This window comes from Leptodactylus fuscus, chromosome 2, assembly GCF_031893055.1.
Source record: "Leptodactylus fuscus isolate aLepFus1 chromosome 2, aLepFus1.hap2, whole genome shotgun sequence".
Classification (NCBI taxonomy): Eukaryota; Metazoa; Chordata; class Amphibia; order Anura; family Leptodactylidae; genus Leptodactylus; species Leptodactylus fuscus.
In genome coordinates, this window is record NC_134266.1 from 21,632,981 (window position 1) to 21,655,232 (window position 22,252).

General features: G+C 44.4%; 1 protein-coding gene across 5 annotated transcripts in view; it reads left to right on the forward strand.

The window, feature by feature from the left end:
- The window catches only part of TIAM1 (TIAM Rac1 associated GEF 1), a 216,644-nt gene that overhangs the window by 103,608 nt on the left and 90,784 nt on the right, over positions 1-22,252 (forward strand). For all 5 annotated transcript variants that reach the window (XM_075263432.1, XM_075263435.1, XM_075263433.1 and 2 more), the window contains one exon: positions 20,197-20,286. The gene's annotated coding sequence lies outside the window, so the exon portion shown is untranslated. The remainder of the gene's footprint in view (positions 1-20,196; positions 20,287-22,252) is intronic.

Consider the following 22,252-nt stretch of genomic DNA (forward strand, 5'->3'; position numbering starts at 1 on the left):
GAAATGCTACGATTTCCAAAACGTTGCGTTAGCATGTCCGTTACACCTACAGTAAACTTTAGCGGTTTTCCTCTAGTTATAATGGAAGCAGAAAATCTGCAAAGGAAAACTCTGCAGGAAGAAACGCAAAGCGTTTCTGCTGCGTTTTTTCACGCAACGCGGGTTTTTTTTTTTTTCTACAGCTCACTACATGGGGCCTTAACCTTTTAAGGATATTTTTTAATAAGAGATTGACCTAGCATCCATCTGTTAGAAGCCATCATGGTGATTTGTGCTGATTTGCCTTTTACATGCTGAGTCATGTAGACTGTTTGAAGTTCAGTCCCATTCAAATGAGTGAGACTGAGCTGCAGTACCAAGCACAGCCACTATACAATGGTCAGCACTATGCCAAGCATGTAGAGAAAAGGCTGCAGCCTCTTAAAGCAGCTTGTCGGTGGGGGTGTTGGGGCGCCTGACCCCTATCGTGTAGATAATCCTGACCTGTCCTAAAGATAGTTCATCTGTGTCCTAATCCTGGGAAACGGCTTTAACTATGAGTTAGAGAAAGATGGATGACTAGGACCGCCCACTGGACTCTTGACTCCTGGTGCTGCACAGGCTACAACCTGGCATATCTATAACCTTTAGAGATGGGGGGCTGGGGGTTGCCCCCTTGTAGTGATGTCCCAATCTAAATGGCTGCCTTGGTTTCCACAAACACTTGTGTACCCGGTAGAGCAGGTTTCCGGCTGCCTGCCTCTGCAAGCCTTTCTATGGGCGTTCTGCAAACATGGGATTACTGTGCAGCGATCTGGTCGCTGCTGTGACAGGTCCTAATTGTTATACATGAAAGCAAACTTTTCACAACAGAGCAATTACAATAGGAGAGATGAGAGGATTACTTAATGATGCCAGCCAGCGTGATGCCCGCCGATACCACAGGGAGAAAGTTGTCAGCACGTACACAAACATCACATTCACCTGGAGCTCCATAGAAATGGTGATGGTTCAGGGGTGACAACTGGGGAGGTCACAAGTCATCTCCACCTATTGGCATCCTCTAAAAGCCGCCGCTCCACCGATTTGACATAGTTGGATTTTTTTTTTCTGTACCCCCACCCTTCTTGAGCAAACAGTGTTGTTAGTTTCAGCACCTGTAAACACATTGCAGTTTTTATTGCAGCGTTTTTTTTTTTTGGGGTGGAGGCAAGTATTTACTAAAATAGACTTGTTGGGAGATGAAAGATCCAGAATGATAAAGTTTGAAGAGTTGCGATGCTTTGTATTGTGTGTGTGTGTTATATATTGTATTATATTGTGTATTATATTATGTGTATTATTTTGTGCGTGTGTATTTTATATTTGTATTGTGTGTATTATGTGTATTCTATTGTTTGTGTGTATTTTATAATGTGTGTGTGTATTATATATTGTGTGTGTTTGTATTATGAGTATTGTGTGTGTATTTTATATTGTGTATTGTGTGTATTATATATTGTTTGTATTGTGTATTATATTGTGTGTATTTTATATTGTGTATTATAGTGTATTTTATATTGTGTATTGTGTGTATATTATGTGTATCATATTGTGTGTATTTTATATTGTGTATTATATTGTGTATATTTGTATTATGCTGCATTGTGTTTGTATTGTGTTATACTGTGTGTTGTGTATTGTGTGCATTTTATATTGTGTATTATATTGTGTATGTTGTGTATTTGTATATTGTTTGTATTGTGTATTATAGTGTGTGTATGTGTGTGTATTTTATATTGTGTGTTATATTGTGTGTTTGTATTATGTGTATTACACTGTGTGTTTGTATTATGTGTATTGGGTATTGTGTGTATTATATTGTATGTGTGTATTATGTGTACTATATATTGTGTGTTATATATTGTTTGTATTGTGTGTGTGTGTGTGTGTGTATTTTATATTGTGTGTATTATATATTGTGTGTATTGTTTTTTTTTTTTTTTAAATATCATTTTATTTTCCATTCTATTTGTTGTATATCTTATCATGTATATTATCTCCTCCTTTCTATGATAAGGATGAGTGCGACTGTTTTGATGTGATTCATTTGCAGCTGATGGGCTTTTGTGCTGTTCTATAGAAATATTATTCCAACCGCTTTACAAGTACTAGTTTACTATTGGGAAATCTGAATATTCGGCTTCCTCATTTTCGGATGAATCATCACCTAATTATAATCTTTAAGTATTTTTTTCCCCCTGCCAACCTAATATGGGCTCTGATCCTCCATTAGTCACTCATTAAAGCCCACATGCCTTCCCCACAACGCTCCGCGTCCCCCAAGTGCACCAGCAGTTGTTGAAGCAGACGGATTGCTCGGACTGAGAGCGCTCGAGCAACAAGTGCCAGCCAGGGATTCATTTATTAATATCAGACTTCATGGGGTTACATATTGCAGGGAAAAGCACAAAATTACTCCCTTTAATGTTCTCAATCAGAATTTAAAGGGCCGTCTCCCTTGTATATGTGATTCCTATTGCGGTCCCTATACTTTCTTTATGGTTATTCCAATGAATACCTCCATACACTTGGTTGGCCCAGCCCTTATTTTCCCCCCACGTCTCTCTTCAGGGGATAATTTAAACATTAGGTGATGAATTGGCCCCGTCATGGGTATCTAATGTGACAACAAACCAATGAAGCCATAGAGAGAATCATCTTTTTATGAATATTCAAATCGCTCTGCAAGTGCACTGGGGGCGGAGCCTGATGTGGCTACGTATACAGTGGCAAGTGTCCTTCTCTGGAATTACGACTCAAAGCCACTGCTTTCGCCATGATTGGCACTTTTAGCCTCTGTCGGTGTCCTGGTTACCTGTAGGCAGCTCTAGCACCTTAGGCTCCGCCCCTAATGCACTTGCAGGCTGATTTGGATATTCATAAGATAATTGTCTTCATTGCTTCATTAGCTCTATATTTCTGCCCCTACATGGCACTATTATTCGCTTTTGAGGCATTTTGTATACGATCAACTCCTTTAAAAGAGGTTTTCCAAGCTAAATATGTGATGACCTGGCCTTGGGATAGGACATTAAAGATTTGCAAGAGTCAGACACACAGACCCTGACTGAGCAGCTGTTTGAAGAGGTGGCAGCGTTTGGGGGAGAACACTGTAGCTTCAGCACTTACCAAGCCCCAATTGTATAGCAGCTGTGCTTGCTATCACAGCTCAGCCCCATTCACTTGAATGGGACTGAGCTGGGATCAAGCCTTAGGAATGGCAGTTGCGCTCAAGGAGCATAGCTGGTGCTTCAAACAGCTAATCCATGGTGTCCTGGGTGTTGGATCCCGCAGATCTTCAATTGATAACCTATGCTAATGATAGGTCATCATTTATGAAGGTCTGCAAGACGATGCTGCAACCAGATGGGGTGGGGCCTGCGCTTGAGTCGAAATGGGGTGGTGGGACCTGCGCTTAAGCCAGAAGGGGGTGGTGTGACCTGCGCTTGAGCCAGGGGTGGGACCTGCGCTTGAGCCGGAGGGGGTGGTGGAAACTGTGCTTAAACCAGGGAGGGGACCTGTGCTTGAGCCGGAGAGGGGGGGTGGGTTGGTGATTCCCTGCGCTTGAGACGGAGGGGGGGTGGGTTGGTGATTCCCTGCGCTTGAGCCGGAGGGGGGGGGGGGGGTTGGTGATTCCCTGCGCTTGAGCCGGAGGGGGGGCGGGGGTGGGTGGGTTGGTGATTCCCTGCGCTTGAGCCGGAGGAGGGGGGGGGGTTGGTGTTGGTGATTCCCTGCGCTTGAGCCGGGGGTGGGACCTGCAATTGAGCTGGAAGGTGATGGTTGGACTTGAGCTGGGGGTGGGGCCTGCACTTCAGCTGGAGGGAGGGGTGGGACCTGCGCTTGAGCCGGGGGTGGGACCTGCGTTTGAGTCGGGGGTGGAACCTGCAATTGAGCTCGAATGTGATGGTTGGACCTGCGCTTGAGCTGGGGGGTGGGGCCTGCACTTCAGCTGGAGGGAGGGGTGGGACCTGCGCTTCAGCCGGGTGGTGGGACCTGCGTTTGAGCCGGGGGTGGAACCTGCAATTGAGCTCGAATGTGATGGTTGGACCTGTGCTTGAGCTGGGGGTGGGACCTGCTCTTCAGCTGGAGGGAGGGGTGGGATGTGCGCTTGGGCCAGGGGTGGGACCTGCACCTAGGCTACAGTGCACATAGTAGTGCCTTGGACATATGGGCATGGACTACCCTTTTGCTCTTCCAGCAGCAAATTGTGAAACCACCATAACCCAGTGCAGGACATGAGACAAGCTGGTCCCAGGTACACGGTCCCTAACCACTGTAGACTGACGTGGGGTTGTCCCGTTCTCTGGTCTTGGCCTCTTGTCTGTCCACAGGACTGAGCTGAGAGCGTTGTCGCATTATGGGACTGTTTTTTGTGTAGCTTTAGTTCGGGATTCTGCGTCTTTTTCCTGACTACGATAAAGCAGGGATTTTCTGAAAAGTGATCACCACAATCCCCCGCTGCTCCTCGGCTCTGTAATTGAAGTCACTTGTGCCCAGACGGCAGTAAATGTGCCTGCCTGCATTGCAGGAGTAGTGACTGCAGTGCAGATATTGCTGCTGGTGCTGCGTCTGCCAGGGATCCTCGACAAAGTCAGGAGAAAAAGTTCCCCGTCTGTATTCAGCTGATGGAGGATTATTAAAGTGATTTTTAGGTGCCAGAATGACAACTTTGCACCTCTATGACGCAGGGTTGTCATTTTAGATGACCGGCCATAAATTAGGCATTAAATTGATGTTTGATTTCTGCCTTGATCTGTGGCCTGGTCTGCGCTTCCCTTGATGCAATGTGTCAGAAATCTGTAACCAGTGGGCTACGCCGCCATTTTTTTTGTTTTTGTTTTGTAGCACTGGTTTTAACTATTGAGTAACCACTGCAGTTCACGAGATCGCGTACAACTCCTCCATAGGGGAGATTTGTGAAGATGGGTGGTTTCTACCCCTAAATTGGTGGAGGGTGCACCTTGTTTGAGTAGGTGCAAGCCACCTAATAACATGGCCCCTTTGCTGTACCGCGCTCTTGGAGGGGTTTCTGTGCTCTCTTCATATCTGCCCTCGGTCCTCTGTTCCAGTGTCTTGTCCCCCATTTCATTTCTTGCCTTCATTGGCTGGGCCAGAAGTATTACTCGAGGTCCTGGGCCCCAATACAGAATCTCGAATGGTGCCCCTACCCAACGTGTGGTATAGTTTATATGGCAGAGGGTCCAGGGCCTAATAGCAACTGATAAAACTGCACCTCCTATAGTGTCCCCGCTGCAGGGGGCCAGTCACATGTTGGGTATCGGCGATGGTAGAGCTTGTAGTGGTGAAATGTGCCAGTTTACCCCCGACCTATCTCATACCTGGGACCCATCATGATCAGCTCTTTGAAGCGGCTGCGGTGTTGGGGTGAGTAGTGTGACCTCTTCACTACTTAGCAAGCACCGGGTTGTACCGATAGTGGTTGTACCTGATATCACAAATCTGCCCTATTCTCTTGAATGATAGGTGATTCCTCAGGCAAGCCCGACAGGAGTGGAGGGGTAGGGAGTAAGCGTGCACACCAAAGTATAATCTTGAACAGTTTATTAAACACGATGCGTTTCGGGCACCTGCCCTTTCTCAAGTGTGATACAAACTGTGTAGTGGTGAATACCAGTATGCTGCTTCTCCTAGAGTTAAACCTGAACATTGGGGGCTCCAGCAGAAGGATATCCAACAATCAACTGAGTGTCCTGTCCGAAGGGGCTTCTGATGCTCCGTTCCGTTCCTACTTTGTGACATCGAAATGGGAACCCTCCCCACCCATTGAAACGATTGGATGTCATCAGAGTGCCTTCTGCTATGACATAGGCACCCCCTTGGCCATGTGCGGGAGACCCTACTTTTGATGGACCCCTATTATGATAAAGGAATTTATCAATAAACCTTATGACTGGCTTGCAATATGGCGTCGCGTGGCTTCTTCTTTGCCGGATTAGTGGGAGATTCCTGACCATTGGTTGCGTATGGCCGTTGTTGTGTTCCGGATAACTTGTTCCCTCCATCCCCGCCAATGATGTAACGGGATCTTGTTGTCACCCACACAAAGCTGTCACCTAGATCTCCCTAAACAATGGTGTGTAATGACTGCTGTGCGCCCTGCAGCTGAGCGATGCCGCGGTGGTGTATTTTCGGGTGACTCTGCGGTCCCCTCGCAGCTGTGTGTTCTCCAGGACAGCGTCGGCCCCTCCGCTTCGTCACAATACCAGTGGGCTACGTTTCTGTTCATATTTTAAGACCTCTCTGACAGGACAATTGGCTAGCCCCCGGCGAGTGGACAAAGGGGGTGGTGAACTCTGTGACAGGATAAAAAACAGGTGCCTCGCCGCCACCGCTCGCCGCTCTTATTACCATAGGTAATTACAATAATTTAGAGCGTTTATAGATGCTATTTTTTATCGCACGCCTAATACCGCCTTGTTCCCGGCATCCGATGTGAGGGGGCTAATGGCGATCTGACATTTACTTCTGAGTATATGAGGCGTTCATGAGGAGGTGCGGGGGCATTTTTACCTAAATCAAAAATTTACAAGCAGTCCGATGTCTAGATCCTGATCTAGAGGTTGACACATCTTTTCTAGACTCCAGAATGGTTACAGGCAGCGACTAAAACACCTCGAATTTCCCACACCCCCATCTCTAATTGGCTGATCAGCTACGGGACTGTCACGTTTTAACGTCCAAGGTGGAATCTGCCTCAAAATCCCGACAAAGTTGTTCAGCGTGAACGTACCCTGCGAATTCTAGAGCATCGTTCTGTAGAGCTCGGTGTGATGATGTTCCTCTGTTATTCTTCAGGGAAATGGATATATAACTCAGATTTTTGTGCCATTTTACACAGACCATTACTATGAAAGCTCTGACTAATCGCTTTAAGAAATCGGCAATGAGAGGAATCCTTGTTAAAGCCGAGGTATTATACGGGATCAAGTGTCAGTCATGGATATTCTACCCGGGCCATTTTCTAGAACCTTCTTACATTCCTGAGATTTCTCATAATTGACATAGATATGGGAAAAAAATTCCACCCTACATGGGGTTAGTTACCAGGGAGTTGCTTAGGGTGGGTTCTCCTCAGTGTTTTGGTCCCTTCTTATGGGCCAAATATCAAAATGGATCCATTGAACGACTGGCAACAACTGATCCCAAAGGAACCTGCTGTCTGATGGGATCCACGACTCCATCCTCCATCCATTCTTGGCCTTTACACCGCACCCATAGACGCCGCCAGACTCTAGTGTACCTTTATATATCACCCCAGTGACTGACTAGGACAACCGATAAGGAACCAGGAGAACAGAAATAGACGTGTTACACGACAGGAGCAGTCAGGATGGAATTTTACGTTGCTTTTCTTGCACTTTTATACATGGTCCTATACTGATGGGCTCTTATGCGTTGGCTATATTTATATACACTTGGCGGTATTATGTTTTTTGCACTTCCCGCTCAGGTTTGACCGTCAGACTTTGCTTTTCTTACCTTGTATGGTTGCTGTTCATACACCCAAGTGGCTCCCGTGCGGTATGGTTGTGTTTACACACTTGTCTAGCTGTCTCGTGTTGCGTTTCTTGCACGTTATGTTCTAGTCCTTACGTGGCCATCATGCTTTGCTTTTCTTGCACTGTATTGTTTCCACACACTACTTTTGGCACTTGTGCAGCCATATTGCGTTGTTTATTTTGCACTGTATGGCTGTATTTATACACTTGTTTAACGATTTTGCGTTGTTTTTTCTCACACTTTGTTCTTTCCGTGCACTCGCTGCGACGTCTTACATTTTCACTGTATACATTAGTTTGGCCATTGTGCGTAGTCCTTTGCATCGTGTGGCCGTTGTACGTTGCTTTTCTTAGGCTTGTTTTTACTCTTGTGTGTATCTTTTTTGCACTGTGTGGTTGTTTTCTTACTCCTTGGCTGTTGTATATTGCTCTTCTTACACTTTATGGCCGTATCCTACACTTGTCTGGCTGTTGTGCGCAGCTTGTTTTGCGCCGTATCGTTGCAGTTCTACTTTTTGGCTGCTGTAACTTTTCTTGCACCGTTTTCTTTGTTTTATAACTGTACATGAAGTTTGTCATTAAAATTTCACAAGGGAGATTCCTCTCCTCGTATTTCTCATGCTGATTCCTTTGAAGTTGTTTTAAGAGGATCCAAGACTCTGTGGGCCGGGAGCTCCTTGGCAGAATTAAGGAACCCAGAAGATTGCCGCTCAGTTATTTTGCTAAATTGGTGTCAATGGGAGCAGGAAAGCTTTTGGTGTGAATGAAACCTCTTGGGCAGCAGAGCTGTCAATCAGTGGGCACATTAAAGGGAATGTAGTGCCCATTGTGCATGCCAGCTCTTTCCATATTCCATTATAATTATGCTTTCTGTTAAATCCAAAAGTTGGTATGGACGTTCCAAAAAGTTTTCAGTGTTTATTCGTTTCCCACTTTTTGACTTGGGGATTTTTGTCTCCCCAATATTTTGGGGTTATCCAGGTGGCACTTTGTGAAATTAAACTTTGTCCATAATAATAAAGCTTTGTTGCCATTTTTCCCACATCCACCAGTAGTTGTGCTTAAAGGGAACCTTTCACCACCTCCACCAAATCCTACTCTTTGCATTCTTGGACAGGACCATCTCTACCGATTATGATGCACTTGGAATTTTTTTTTTTCGAGCCCCCACTATTGTGCTCCCTATGGTCAGGTGGGGGGTCATAGACTCTCTTCTCCAGCCCAGGACTGCCATCTTATAGGAGAGAGAAATGGTTGACATTTTTTTTTATTTTTATAGCCTTTACCATTCCCGAGCAGAGTCGGTGCATCTGTAGGGTGCAAAAAGTTGAGGTTGGTAGAGGAGGCTAAAGATCCCCTTTAAACTCCTTACTAATTGGTCTTCCCCTCACTAAACTCTCTCCTCTACAATCTATTCTGAATGCAGCGGCCAGGCTCATCTATCAGGCTAGACGCTACAGCGATGCCTCGGGTCTGTGCCAGTCGTTACACTGGCTGCCTATTCATTATAGAATAAAATATAAAGTTATCCCCCTCCTCCACAAGGTTCTCCATAATGCTGCACTTCCCTACATTTCCTCCCTCATCTCTGTCTACCGCTCAGCCCGTGTTCTCCGCTCACTCAATGACCTAACACTTACATCCTCTATTATCAGAACCTCCCCCGCTTGTATACAAGACTTCTCCCAGGCTGCACCACTTCTCTGGAATGCTCTATCCCGGACAATCAGATTAACTCCCAATTTCTACAACTTCAAGCGCAAACTAAAGACGCATCTTATCAGACAGGCCGATCACAATTCCTAATGTAAATCTTCTGTACCGTCTTTAGAATCCCCAAAATTTAACCCTCCTCTGTCCCTGCTCCCACATTACCCCACATGATATGATAACTTTATATGTCCAAGCTCCATCCACATGTTAAAGGACACGACTGGTGACGGCTCATAAAGCTTTACGTTTATGTAATGACAGTCACCTCTATTACAACATTGTCTGACCTTTGTATAAGCAATGCCGCCCCTGCTACCTCTTGTGTCACCCCCTCTACCTCATAAATTGTAAGCTCTTGCGAGCAGGGCCCTCAGTCCCAGTGTGTGAAATGGAACCGTCCAGTTACCTAGAAAACAATGTGACTGAAAACCTTTTCCAAGGCCTTTAACACCAGTCATTCTCTCTGGTACTAGAATTGGTTCCATCTAAAAGATAATTTGCTCCATTGGTCAGAAAGACTTATTGACAAATTTGATGAGCGTAGCAGAAATTTTTATAACTCGGACATTTTCACAAGAGTCCCTTTTGTCGATGGAGTTGTGCATGCAATATGGCGCTTCAGACATCCTTGGAATTCCTGAAATGTCGGCGATGACCATTTTCTGTGCTCGGAGAATTTGTGGACCTCGTTGGGTGTTGGTGCCTAAATCACCAATGTGATCTTCTATTGTATCTCCATGGGTATTCACGAATAATAGAAATAGTCTTTCATCTAAAGCACGTCCATATATAATAGACTGAGGGTGACTGAACCTGCTGGTTTTTGCTGTGAATGTATAATAATGTCTTCCAGATGTTTGGTCAGTAGATATCAATGGAAGAAAAAATTCAGCAACCTGGATCCTATCATATCGAATTGTTAGCTCTCAAGGCAGAGGGGCAACTATCTGATGCTAGGTTCACACTAGCGTTCAGCTAAGTGTTTAGGCGTTCACGGGGACCTGAAAGGCTGAGTCTGCCAGCTTAAAAAGCATGGTTACCCGAGGACCCCTGCAGTGCCCATAGACTACACCCGGTGTACCGGGGGTCTGTTGTGCTTCTGCCACTATAAATCCTTGCAGGACTTTTCTCTATGCCGATTTAAGGCCCCGTTCACATGGGGCTATGGACCACGTATTTTGGTCCTGATTTTGACGCGGGAATCCGCGTCAGAATAGGACCAAAACGCGACTGTCACGGCTTCCGACAGTCATGGTTCCCGCTCCGGAGTAGGCCCAAATGAATGGGCGTAGTCTGGAGGGTGCTGAATCAGCCGCGGAATCTGCCTGAAGAAAGGGCAGCTCGCTGCTTTTTTCCATGAGCGGGAACAAACTGCTAGTGGAAAAAAGAACGGTAGCGGTCTCCATAGACCTCTATTGTGAGGGGGCGGATTTGGAGGAGGGTTCAGAGCCAAAATCTGCCTCCTCTTGCCCCGTGTGAACGAGCTCTTAGAATGATGTGAATGTAATGCAGATGTGAACTTAAGCCTGAGCTGTTGGGCATTGGCTCCTTATTGAGAACACATGCATGCCCAGCTAAGCCAAGTATGCATGTGTAAAGGAAGATTGGAAGGAATTGCTTTTGGCCTAAAGAGTCTACACCCCGACAGCTGCTGAAGGTTAGGGTCAACCTCTCCGTTACTGTTCAGTAGTGCATAACATGGGTGGAGTTGTGACAACTGATTTGCAAGGAAATTGGAAAGTTTGTCACGAAATACATGACTTAATAATAGAGACACTTTGTATCTCAGTGGCAGACCAACAAGGCAACGGAGGGGGGGATCTCTGCCATTGTTTAATATGATGGTATAATCCTATATTGAACTCTGCCGGCATACTTACTGTGTTAACATTTTGGTTATGAGGAACCACAAACCACACAATGACTGACGTCTCTCTAATCGTCTTCCAGCTTAGTCAGTGACTTTAATCCTCGGCCTTATAATTGGGTGGTTAGCTGCGGTGGTGTGTGAGCTTTATAGAAGGATAATAACAGAGAACCCAGAAGTTTTCTCACAGTTTCTTCGCCTCTTGCCTCCATCTTCTGCTGGTGGAGATCCCAGATGTCTATGGGGTGACGTCCAGACACCCCTATGATCCATTCATTTATCCCGCTTTGACAGACTTCTTAGGTAGAGGCATCATTTTGTGGTGCACAAGGAGTGGGGTCGGTCATTGCCAGACACCTTTGGTAAAATTCTGCATGCTTGGGGTCCTTCTTTCAGGACACTCTGAAACCCACGTAGGACAACTGTGCCGAAATGGGACTTTCGACCAACGTTAATCTAATGTGTATGGTCACTTTAAAGGGATCCTGTCATTGGATACCCATTTTTTTCTCCCTATCATGTAGGAATAGCCTTAAGAATGGCTATTCTTCTCCTACCTTTAGATGTTTTCTCTGCGCCGCCGTTCGGTAGAAATCAGTTTTCTTCGGTATACAAATGAGTTTTCTCGCAGCACTGGGGGTGGTCCTCAGCGCTCAAACAGCACTGGGGGCGTCCTCAATGCTGCGAGAGAAATCTCCAGCAATGCCTCCATCTTCTTCTGGAACGCCTTCTTCCGTTCTGGGTTTCAATCTTCTGGGCCTCGGGCTGAGCCGACTGCACATGCCAGCGGCCACGAAAATGACCGCTTACACAGTAAGCTGTGTAAGCGGCCATTTTCTTGTGGACGCGGGCATGCGCAGTCGGCTCTGCCCGAAGCCTAGAAGATTGAAACCCAGGACGGAAGAAGACGCAGGGAGAGGCCATTACAGAGGAAGATGGAAGAGTCTCTGGAGAGTCCTCTCACAGCATTGGGGACGCCCCCAGTGCTGTTTAAGCACTGAGGACCGCCCCCAGTGCTGTGAGAGAACTCATTTGCATGCCGAAAAAAAACGGGATTTCTACCGAACAGCGGCGCGAAGAAGACATCTAAAGGTAGGAGAAGAATAGCCTTTCTTGAGGCCACACGGTGGCTCAGTGGTTAGCACTGCAGCCTTGCAGCGCTGGAGTCCTGGTGTTCAAATCCCGCCAAGGGCAAAAAAACATCTGCAAGGAGTTTGTATGTTCTCCCCGTGTTTGCATGGATTTCCATCCCATATTTTAAAAAGACATACTGAGAGGGAAAAATGTACATTGTGAGCTCTATGTGGGGCTCACAATCTACATTTACAAAAAAATAAAAAAAGGCTATTCCTTCGTGTTTGTCAGAAAAAAAAGGGTATCCAAAGATGGGATCCTTTTAAGAGTTGACTGTAGGTTTATTATGTTGGCTGCTATATGCATAGGTCTCCTGAGCTGTGTACACAAAACGGATGGCTATTGTAGGAGATTTAGAATAAGAATAATTTCTTAAGATACTGAATTCTTCTAATCTTAACACAACTAATCATACTTGTAAGATTCGATCAGTGCGTAAAGTCTTTGCCCAACCTGGGTTGACAAGTCTTGGTATGTCCTTGGTCCGTCTCCACAATGACCATTTATCCAGATTTTAGTCCTCCATGACCCAGAAGACTAAATTATAACATCTGAACTTGGTATCCTCTAGTTTCCTAATCTCTCGGGCCTTCTCAAGTCCTGACCCTTGATGTTAAATCCTTGGACCCTTCTTCGTTTTTTGCGGATTTCTGACTCTTTCAGCCTGTTTTTCTATTAATCATCTACTGTGCTCTTTCAAGCTCGCCGGGTAAAGTCGGCCGCTCACGTTACATTGTTCCTGCCACTTCCTCCCAGAAAAACCTTTTGAACCTTCCCCAAGAGGTTTAATTCCTTTAACAGTCTTAAGTTAACACAAACTGTAACTAATTCACACTGTGCCTGGCGCTTGCCAATAGGTGGACCCTTGAAGGATCAAAGATTGGCTGCTGAATAGCGCCCCCCTGCTGCTCCTGAATTACTAGCTGGATGCTTATTATTTGATTGCTCACCTAATTACAGTATTCTCGCCTTTAACCCCTTCCTGTCTCCAGGCTCTTTGTTTTCAGATTGAAGTGTGGTGGGACGGTAATTGCATCTACGCCAACAAGCTTTTTCGTCAAGTTTTGCTATTATTGGTCCTTACACGTGTGAGGGGCAGTGCGTATAGATATACATTATCATTTTACATTTTTTTATAGTAAGCATAAAAAAATAATTAGAAATTTGTTACATTGTTGTAAAAATTCTTAGCAAAAGAGCAGGGCTGCGGAGTTGGTAGGCCAAACCACTAACCTCTAACTCCAGCACAGTCCTTTATAAATGGTGGACAGCCCTGGTCAGACAGAACTGGTTCCAACTCCACAGTCCTGCAAAGAACCAAAGTATTGTATGGACTGGTGTGTAGACCCGCAGGAACGACGATGAGTATGGAGTATTTGTCTTCTCCACTCCTTCGTATGTTTCTATTATTTTCTAGGTAGTCCAAGTTCTGTTCACAATCCCAAAAAGTTTAGAATAACTTTAAATATGGGGAACTTTAGATTGGAGCTCACATTCTAAACGTTCTTGTGTCGTATCCTTCTATCTGTTCTCAAAACAAACCGGTCACAGTCGTCCTCTTTGTCGTGTCCTTAACCGAGGAGCTTGGAGTTTCTGTCCAGTTGACAGATGGTTTTTGTCATTTCCTTTGATAGTTTACAGATGACCCTCCTGACTTTAGCCTCCAGGTGTCTTGTTTCTTTGTTTCCCTGGCGGAGATTCCTGGTCATTCTTCTACTCCCATGTCTTGGAGATGTCCTGGTGCCCGAGGCTTCAGCGAGAAGAGATGTTACTTGTTCTTGGTGTACTCTGCGAACAGTTGGATGGAGCTATAATCCTCCTCAATCCATCATGTCTTGTCCTCATCTACATAGTAGCATCCGGAGTATTCACATAATTAAACTTCTCTATGTACAGTTGAAGAACCACCTTTTCGGTATTGTGGACGTCTTATCTAGAAGATGTGATCACCACTAGCTTTACATCGCTTTAAAAACATTTCCAAGTGGATAGTACATTTATACAATGGAAGTATTCATCTATTCAGCCTTTAGGACCATCTTCTGAAAACAGCGCCACAACTGCATAAAGGTTGTGTGTGGTATTACAGCTTGTCTCCATTTACTACAACAAGTGTTGGTTTGTTCATGGTCGAGTGGAGCCATTTTTTCTTTCCCCTAATCCAGAACAATCCCTTTAAATTATGGTAGTGTTCCTACTAGCCCTTGAAACCTCAGCTGTAATTTTTTTTTTTTTTTATACACTTAAAGGGGTATTCCCATGTCCCTTGCTCACCAGTCTTCGCTGCTGCAAAGACTTCTTTCTTCCTGTTTTTTTTATGTCAATTGGTGGGCGGGGTTTCATATGCAAAGCCATACTGTCTGATTACCTCTAGTTTAGCTCCGCCCCCAAATTAGCCTGTAGCTCCTCCCACCACATAGCGTGATCCTATGGGACGACTGAAGGACCTGTGATGTCATCAAAGGTCCTATAACACTTAGATTTAGCTTGTTCTATATAGAGTCGGCTAAATCCTAGTGAGCAGAGGGACCAGGTCCTTTAGCCCACTAGGATTTAGACTGTTTTATATAAGAAAGCAGCACTCATCCCCCCCCCCCTCCTTTATCTGAGAGCAGGAAGCTATGTCACATGTGTGGTGCAGACACTGTAACAGATACAGACACAGGTTCGCTCCGTGCACTTATCCCCTCCCTCCTCCTCCCTGAGAGCAGGCAGCTACGTCACTTGACATTTGAGCAGATAATCCCAAGGGCCATAGAAATGCAGTGTCAACAATGAAGTGAATAAATTAAGATAGTGGACAAACAAAGCAGTTTTGCTGAAACAGTGTATTTAGGAAAAGTCTTAAATCCACATTAACAGGCAGTATAGATAGGATCCTTGTGATGGGACAACCCCTTTAAGCCTTATGTTTGCCAGGGTCTATGGTCCCATCAACACAACCGTGTATTTTCATGGGCTGGGAACAACACCTGGAACAGGTCCTATTCATGTCCATTTTGCATCCCCTCCACTGACCTCTGAGAACGGGGCCTTGGAGACCAGAGTGTCGCACAATGTCATCCATGTACCAATTAATCATGGCCCGGTGACCAATTAATCAGCCCCTGGTCCTGGATGTCTCGCCTTCATCTAAAAACGTGATGTGTTGCTGAGCGTTATCACTCTACACCATAACTCCATATTACGCATGACCTTACAATGAGTAGAGTTCCGTTCGTAAATGGACCATGAACCTCGGTGATGTCACCGCCTCCTGATGGTCACATATTTTTGTATTCTGGGCTCTTTTTTTTAATAATTCTGGCAGCTCAATTTAATTTTCTTATTTAAGATGGCAGATTGTATCCCCCGAGAGTTGGGAGAGGAGTAAATCCCTATGTAGGGACATAACTTTAGCCGTCTCCGAAAGGCGTGGGGGCTCTTTAGATTCCATTACGGAAGAGTTTCCTGGACATGAGTAACAAATAACTTGGGACTTCGTTGCTTGGATGTTTATTGCAGTCTGTATGTGGTGCTCTGGGTTAGTCACGGTTTACAGGTACTTTAATCTCCATTAATTATGGGTTTGGTAATCCCTCTGGGACATTGTATATATTGTCACCTCATAGTCACAATGCAAGACATGACCGGGAATTCTTGGGTCTTCCTAGGGCATGGCCCACTGTCCATATGAGACTCCATCTAGCGTTGAACGTGCATTTGACCATAGCTGTTGATCCCGATCCCTCCTTGCCATACACCCGCACCCCCATTCCTAGTACCTCAATTTGCAAAACACAGCAGGACTAATACTAAAATGGACCTTCCAGCACCTTAGACTGAGATGAGGTCCTGGAAGGTCCTTTAAAGCTGCACAAACTGCTGCTCATATCACTGGGGAAGGTAACAAGGACATGGTGCCCTGGCTTTGAGAATAGGGGGGACTGTGGACAGTATATGAGAGCGCGCGGGGGTCCATAGGGAGACGACTATGCGAGAGATCCGGAGACGCTCATCAAAACCGCTTTGTTGCCTCAGATTCATCATCGAAAATTTGTACGAATGTGTTTGAGCGGAGTTAGCTTCTAAGTAATGTCTATATTCATCTTCATCACCGCCGCTTCTCCAAACTTTATTTCTGAACTTGTAATGAGCCAATTTCTGTAGTGCTCGTGTTTCCATAGAAACCAGCTGTTTTCTTTAGAATGAATTTTTTTTATTTTTTATTCGTGATTCCATAATTGTTGCCGATTCTCTGTAAGTGATCCTCCGACTTTTCTTGATTGGTTAATAGGATTATGTAAGAATTCTTATAAAACAGACTATAAAGTTCTTTTTGGGTGCGAGCTTCTTCTGTACTGTACACGTTCCAACTTTATTTTTCAACAATTTCCCTTTCGGGACCATCTAGTCCTCCTTGCAGGGCTATTGTCATATCCCAATTTTTATGGAATATTCCTGTGATCCTACTAATCCTATCCTAGGTTTGGATGTTTGCGGGTTTGGATGTTTGTTCCTCAATCACGCAAAAACAGCTGAATGGATTTGCATGAAATTTTCCACATACATAGAGAGGAACCCCGATTAAAACATAGGCTACTTTTTATCCTGGTAAATGACATCACTACACGACCACAGTGAAGGAATTTAGGTTCCCACAACACTAAAGGACCTGTGATGACATCATCACAGGTCTTTGAGCCATTCTAGGATAGGATCATGCTAGGCAGTGGGTGGAGCTACATACTATTTTGTGGGCGGGGCTATATAGGATGAAGTTGGACAGTGTGAAAGCTGAAGAAAATGGAGTCTCATGTAAGATCAGGAGACTACAGAATATGCAGGCTGTGTGTGGGCAAGAGGAGTATATCGGGTGTAGAGTTTCAGTGAGTACCACAGGGAATGTGGTGTTCTGCCTCTGATGGGGGAGGGGGGGGAGAGAACTCTGGCACATTTCAGCAACATCCATTCTGCCCTTTGTAACACAGAAGCTGCTCATACAGTCACATAACAAAACCCCTGTAATCACTATTGCCTGATGTAGCAGAGCTTATGCAGCGCTGTAGCACACCTCTGTGGGTTCTCCATATGAAACATGTACATACAGCTGGGTATCCTACGCATATGCAACGATGTAGCAGAGCCGAGACGCGGGAGCAGGCTGATCGAACTTTGGCACATTTCAGCAACATCCATTCAGCCCTTTGTAACACAGAAGCTGCTCAGACACTGACATAACACCCCTCTAATCCAAATGACCAGATGTAGCAGAGCTTAGGCAGCGCTGTAGCACAGCTGAGTACGCTCTCCATATGCAGAGATGTACATACAACTGAGTATGCTGCGATTATGCAGCGATGTAGCAGAGCTGAGACGCGGAAGCAGGCTGGTCATCCACAACAGCAATTGGCTAAATATAAGCGGCTCAGCGCTAACACCAACCCGCAGACGAAGTCGCGGGCAGATGCTAGTATGCAACAAATGTCTGGTAGGTAAAAGGGTGCACCCAAAATAGCTAGTGACCGAGCCACAAGGCTCTTGTACTGTTAAGCTATGATGGAACCATAGTTAGCGATATCCAACAACTTTTTGGCCACTGTGTAATTCTCAATTTTCCCTGTGGTGGCGCTGTAGGGAAATCTCACCCTCAATCGATAGAACAAAGCTTTATGACCATCTTAGTGACCCGTCTATCAAGTAGGGATAGTCCAAAGGGGTGAAGAAGCCCATTAGATAAACCTTCAGGTTCCACGTGTACGAAGAAGTGTTTATTCTCATGTTTTTTTCTCCAATTTTCTGAAATTGCTACAAAAATTGTGATATGATTATAACACATGAAATAACCGCAATCCTCAGACTTCGTGTGGGGTGTGACGTATTGTGTATTAGTTGTGTCATTGTAATGCCGTTCTATTATACCTTTGTTTTCCAAGCCTGAAGGAAGGTTCTCTGTCTTAGAAATCGTGATGGTGGGGAGGATCTCCTTTATCATGTAAATTATACCGTACATACAGTTATAGATTAGATTTGTGTTAAAAAAAACCTAATAAGAATATCTAAAAATGTTTATAACCTATTTATATATGTGTTTTTACTTAGTGTATGTCTAAAATTTAGGTTTTTTTATATTTATGTTTTAGGTCTATAAAGAGCTGTCAGTTTATGTTCATCCACTTATGGAGGATCAGGCACTTGGCAGACTTTATGTAATTTTCTCTATTCTTGCCGCAGCGCCCTGCTCGCACTGGGTAGATGAGACTTGTCAGAACAGACTCCCACCACTGATCTATTTTTACACGTGCAATCTGCTGTTCCGTACATTGCACAGTTGCGCTTCCTCACAAACCACTCCGAAACCTGTATTTTCATTGTGGGGTTTGGATCTAATGCAAAGTTTCCTGAAGAACGTCCCATTTTCAGACCATGAACGTGGAGGCAGATTAACCCCTGACCTGAAAGTGACTTGAAAATTCTCCTCTCCAGTTCAGGGGGGTAGGGGGTTCACAATGGCGGTCTCCCTCCAGCCGTGTCACCTCATCAATGCCACGTCGTGACTTGAGGGCTATGTATAGTGGATAAGATTAGTAATCCTATAGGTTTATAGGCTGTAGTGTATGGATGGTTTGTGAGTGTTTATGCGGAGGACATGTCCGTAACCTTACAGTGCGGTTGTTTTTAACGTCGCTCTCCTGAGTATTCAGATATAACAATACAGCTTGCTGATGAAACGCGTGGAGGATGAGGAGCCTTCACTCGCTGACACTTCCTCAGTATATGCCTATTTTAGTACCTGCTCCATAGTAACTGCAGATTTTTACCTCAGAGGCTTTGCCTCGCTCAGCACAATACATAATGCCAAGGTTATACCGATCCATTTACTTTCTTATAGAAAATTCTTTGTTATAGGATTGACTGGTATCTATGAACCTCTCTGTCACCCAGCTTTGCCAGGCTCCTGAATGACAAACCATCTTACCCTAGGTTCACACTGGCATCACCTCTTCATTGTTCTGGTCCATCAGAGGAGAAGCAGATCACTAAAATAGCGGTAACACGTGGAGTCCGATGGACGCCATTGACTATAATGGGGTCCGTTGTTTTAAAACTGAAACTGACGCAGGATAAAGCCCTTTTTCCTCCATTTTTCAGGCAGACACTGATGTGAATTTGGCCTTAGTTATGTAGTGAAAAATTCCCTTCCCCATTTCTGAATGTCTAGGCAGGTCTGCCTTTCCAGAATGTTAAAAATCAATGAAGGTTATGATGGTGTTAAAGTTGCACGATGGTTCAAATACAAAAATCTGTAGAACTGAGAGATTCATTCCTTAACACTTTTTTTTAGGTGGCAAATTTTCAATACATGACTATAGTCTAAACGTTTTTCCTTTTCCCTTTTTTCAATGTGGGTGGGGCTGTCATGCGCGTCACGTTTTTGGTGTAAATGAGGATGAAACTACAACAACCAACCGAGTTATGACGAGACCCAGGCCTTTGGATGAATCAGGTCAATCTCTTGCTGACTCGTGGGACATAGACTGGCGTACGGTACACCGATCGAGGAATTCATAAAGACTGACACATCGTACTCTGGTCTTTGTCCCCTGTGCCAGCAGAGGATGCGCTTAATTCATGATGAGGCTGCGTCCCATCTTGTTACGTACAAGGACACCTGGAGGATGCGCCTAAGGGAAAATCTATCCGGACGCCTTGCTGGCGTGTAGCTTTTACCGTTATCTACACCAAAAAAGGCCTCAAGCTCCACCTAATTTCTAAAAAGTTGTGAGGCCGGTGCAAAACAGCACTTGAGTCAAGTAATTGCTAATTACCAAATCGCGACCTTTTTTGTTTTGTACCTAAAAATTGTCGTAAAACAATAACGCTACTCAATGTGTTTTCTGATATGTAATATTTACAAAAAATATATATACAAATATTTTTTTATACATATTTTTATTTCAGGACTCATTCAGCCAAATCAGGATATGAATGACCAGGAAGCAGAAAGGCCTTATGTCGAGTGATGCTGAATACGTTCTTCTTCTGCCAGAGGTGACTGTACTTCCTGTATCTAGTGATGATGTCATACCGGGTCATTTACACTTCCTGGACCCTGAGCCCTAAAGCTTTGTATGCTGTATTTGTATTTTTGTTCCCAATGGGGTCACGTGATCCTTTTCTGTATTCATATATCATATAGGATAAAAGTAAACTATTAATACATGGAAACAATCAGCAAGTGGGTTATATCCTCTATAAAGGGTGCCAGAGTTTTCATCAGAAATTGCAGGATCTTGTTGGGCAGTTTGTTCTCTGGTTGTATAAGCCTTCATACCTAGTGTCATGTCAGCTTTTCTGCTGATAATAGCCCCATTATGGCTGCAGAACATTTTGCATTTCTCTCTGAGGCAGGGGATGTGCACAGTACAGAGCAGTTTTCTCCCTCCATTATTACTATTACTGGTTTCTTTATTTGTAATTTTGCAGAACGAACTGTAAAATAGACAAATGGCTGAGAAGTGCCCAAGTGAGCTTAATATAGGGGATCCAGGGATGCTCCCAATCTGTACGGTAAACGGGGATCTGAGCACAAGCAGGAAAGCTTACAGTCTGTGACTAACATCCCATCAGTAATAACACAAGCAGCTAGTCACAAGTAGATAAAAGTAACCTCTTCTCATACTCTCTGCAAACTGCAGTCTCCTTTAGGAAATCTATATGCAATATGCAGAGGCTGTGCAGAGTCCTGCCCCTTACCCCCACCCCCACTCATTGTGTTCCCATCTTGAGCCTACTGGTTTCTAAGGACAGAACCTCCCTAGTACCAGGGAGTGAACATCAAGTTAGGAAGAAGATTTCAGAGATATATTTTTTTTCCCCATATATCTATATTTGTGCGTGTATATGTATGTGTGTGTGTGTGTGTGTGTGTGTGTATATATGTATATATATATATATATATGTATATATATATGTGTGTATATGTATATATATATATATAATATATAATCTATCTCTGTCTTGCTTTGGCTCACTAGATGACTTGGAATGACTATTGGTTGCTCTGGGGATCCTTTAGGCCATGGTATTGGTGTGTGTGTGAGGGGGGGGGGAATTGTAATAGTGATTGAAATCTTTTAGGTCACTAATCCTTAAATCCAAGGAGGGCTCATATGTTAGGAAAATGCTAAATAACAAGCCCCTTGGCGGTCCGCGGCTTCTAGACGGTGTTTATTATGTTTTATGTTTTTGTCCCCGCACTGCCCGCCATAGGAGGCCCATTGTGAGTGCTCTCGGAGCGGACATTAGGCCTCTCTTCCCCTATAGGCATTTCTCTTTCACGTTCACATGTTATACATTTTATTCTGTCAGCGGAAAAGCTTTCAACGGTTGAATCTACCTCAAGGGGAAGTGACAATGTCCTTTTATGCTCTTGCATCAGACTTGTCGCTGGTCACTCTGCCTTGTCGAGACTTTCTCTTGTAATTGAGGTCACCCATCCATTATCCCTTTCAGAACTTCCCCTTATAGTTTACTGCCTCCGACTGACCAATTTGTGGCCGACGCTGCAAATCTCCGCACTCTGGCTGCATCATTAGAGGGAAGCCGCACGGCGAGTCTCTTGACCTTCTTCTTTTATTTAGTTTGTTTGTTTTGTGTCAGGAGTTTCTGAGAAAAGCGCAGTTGGCCCACTCCTAGATCCTATTTTTCATATATTTCTTGCCCTCCCCTTTATTTCTTTTCATCTTGTTGCTATTAATATTTATAATATTATTGATATTTTTTATTTTTATTTTTTTTCTAATCTCTATATATTGACTAGTGAAAATTTAGCCATGAATTTTTATTTTTTTTGCTCCAAACCGCCAGGAACGGGGCCATTATTTAGACTGCCATTTGTGTTGTCTGTGTGATGTGTATGAATGATAATCTATATGATCATTGGAATATTAGTGTATGCTCACACAGAATTTTTTTGCAGGCGGATATTGACGCGGAATCCGCCTGCAAAAAAATG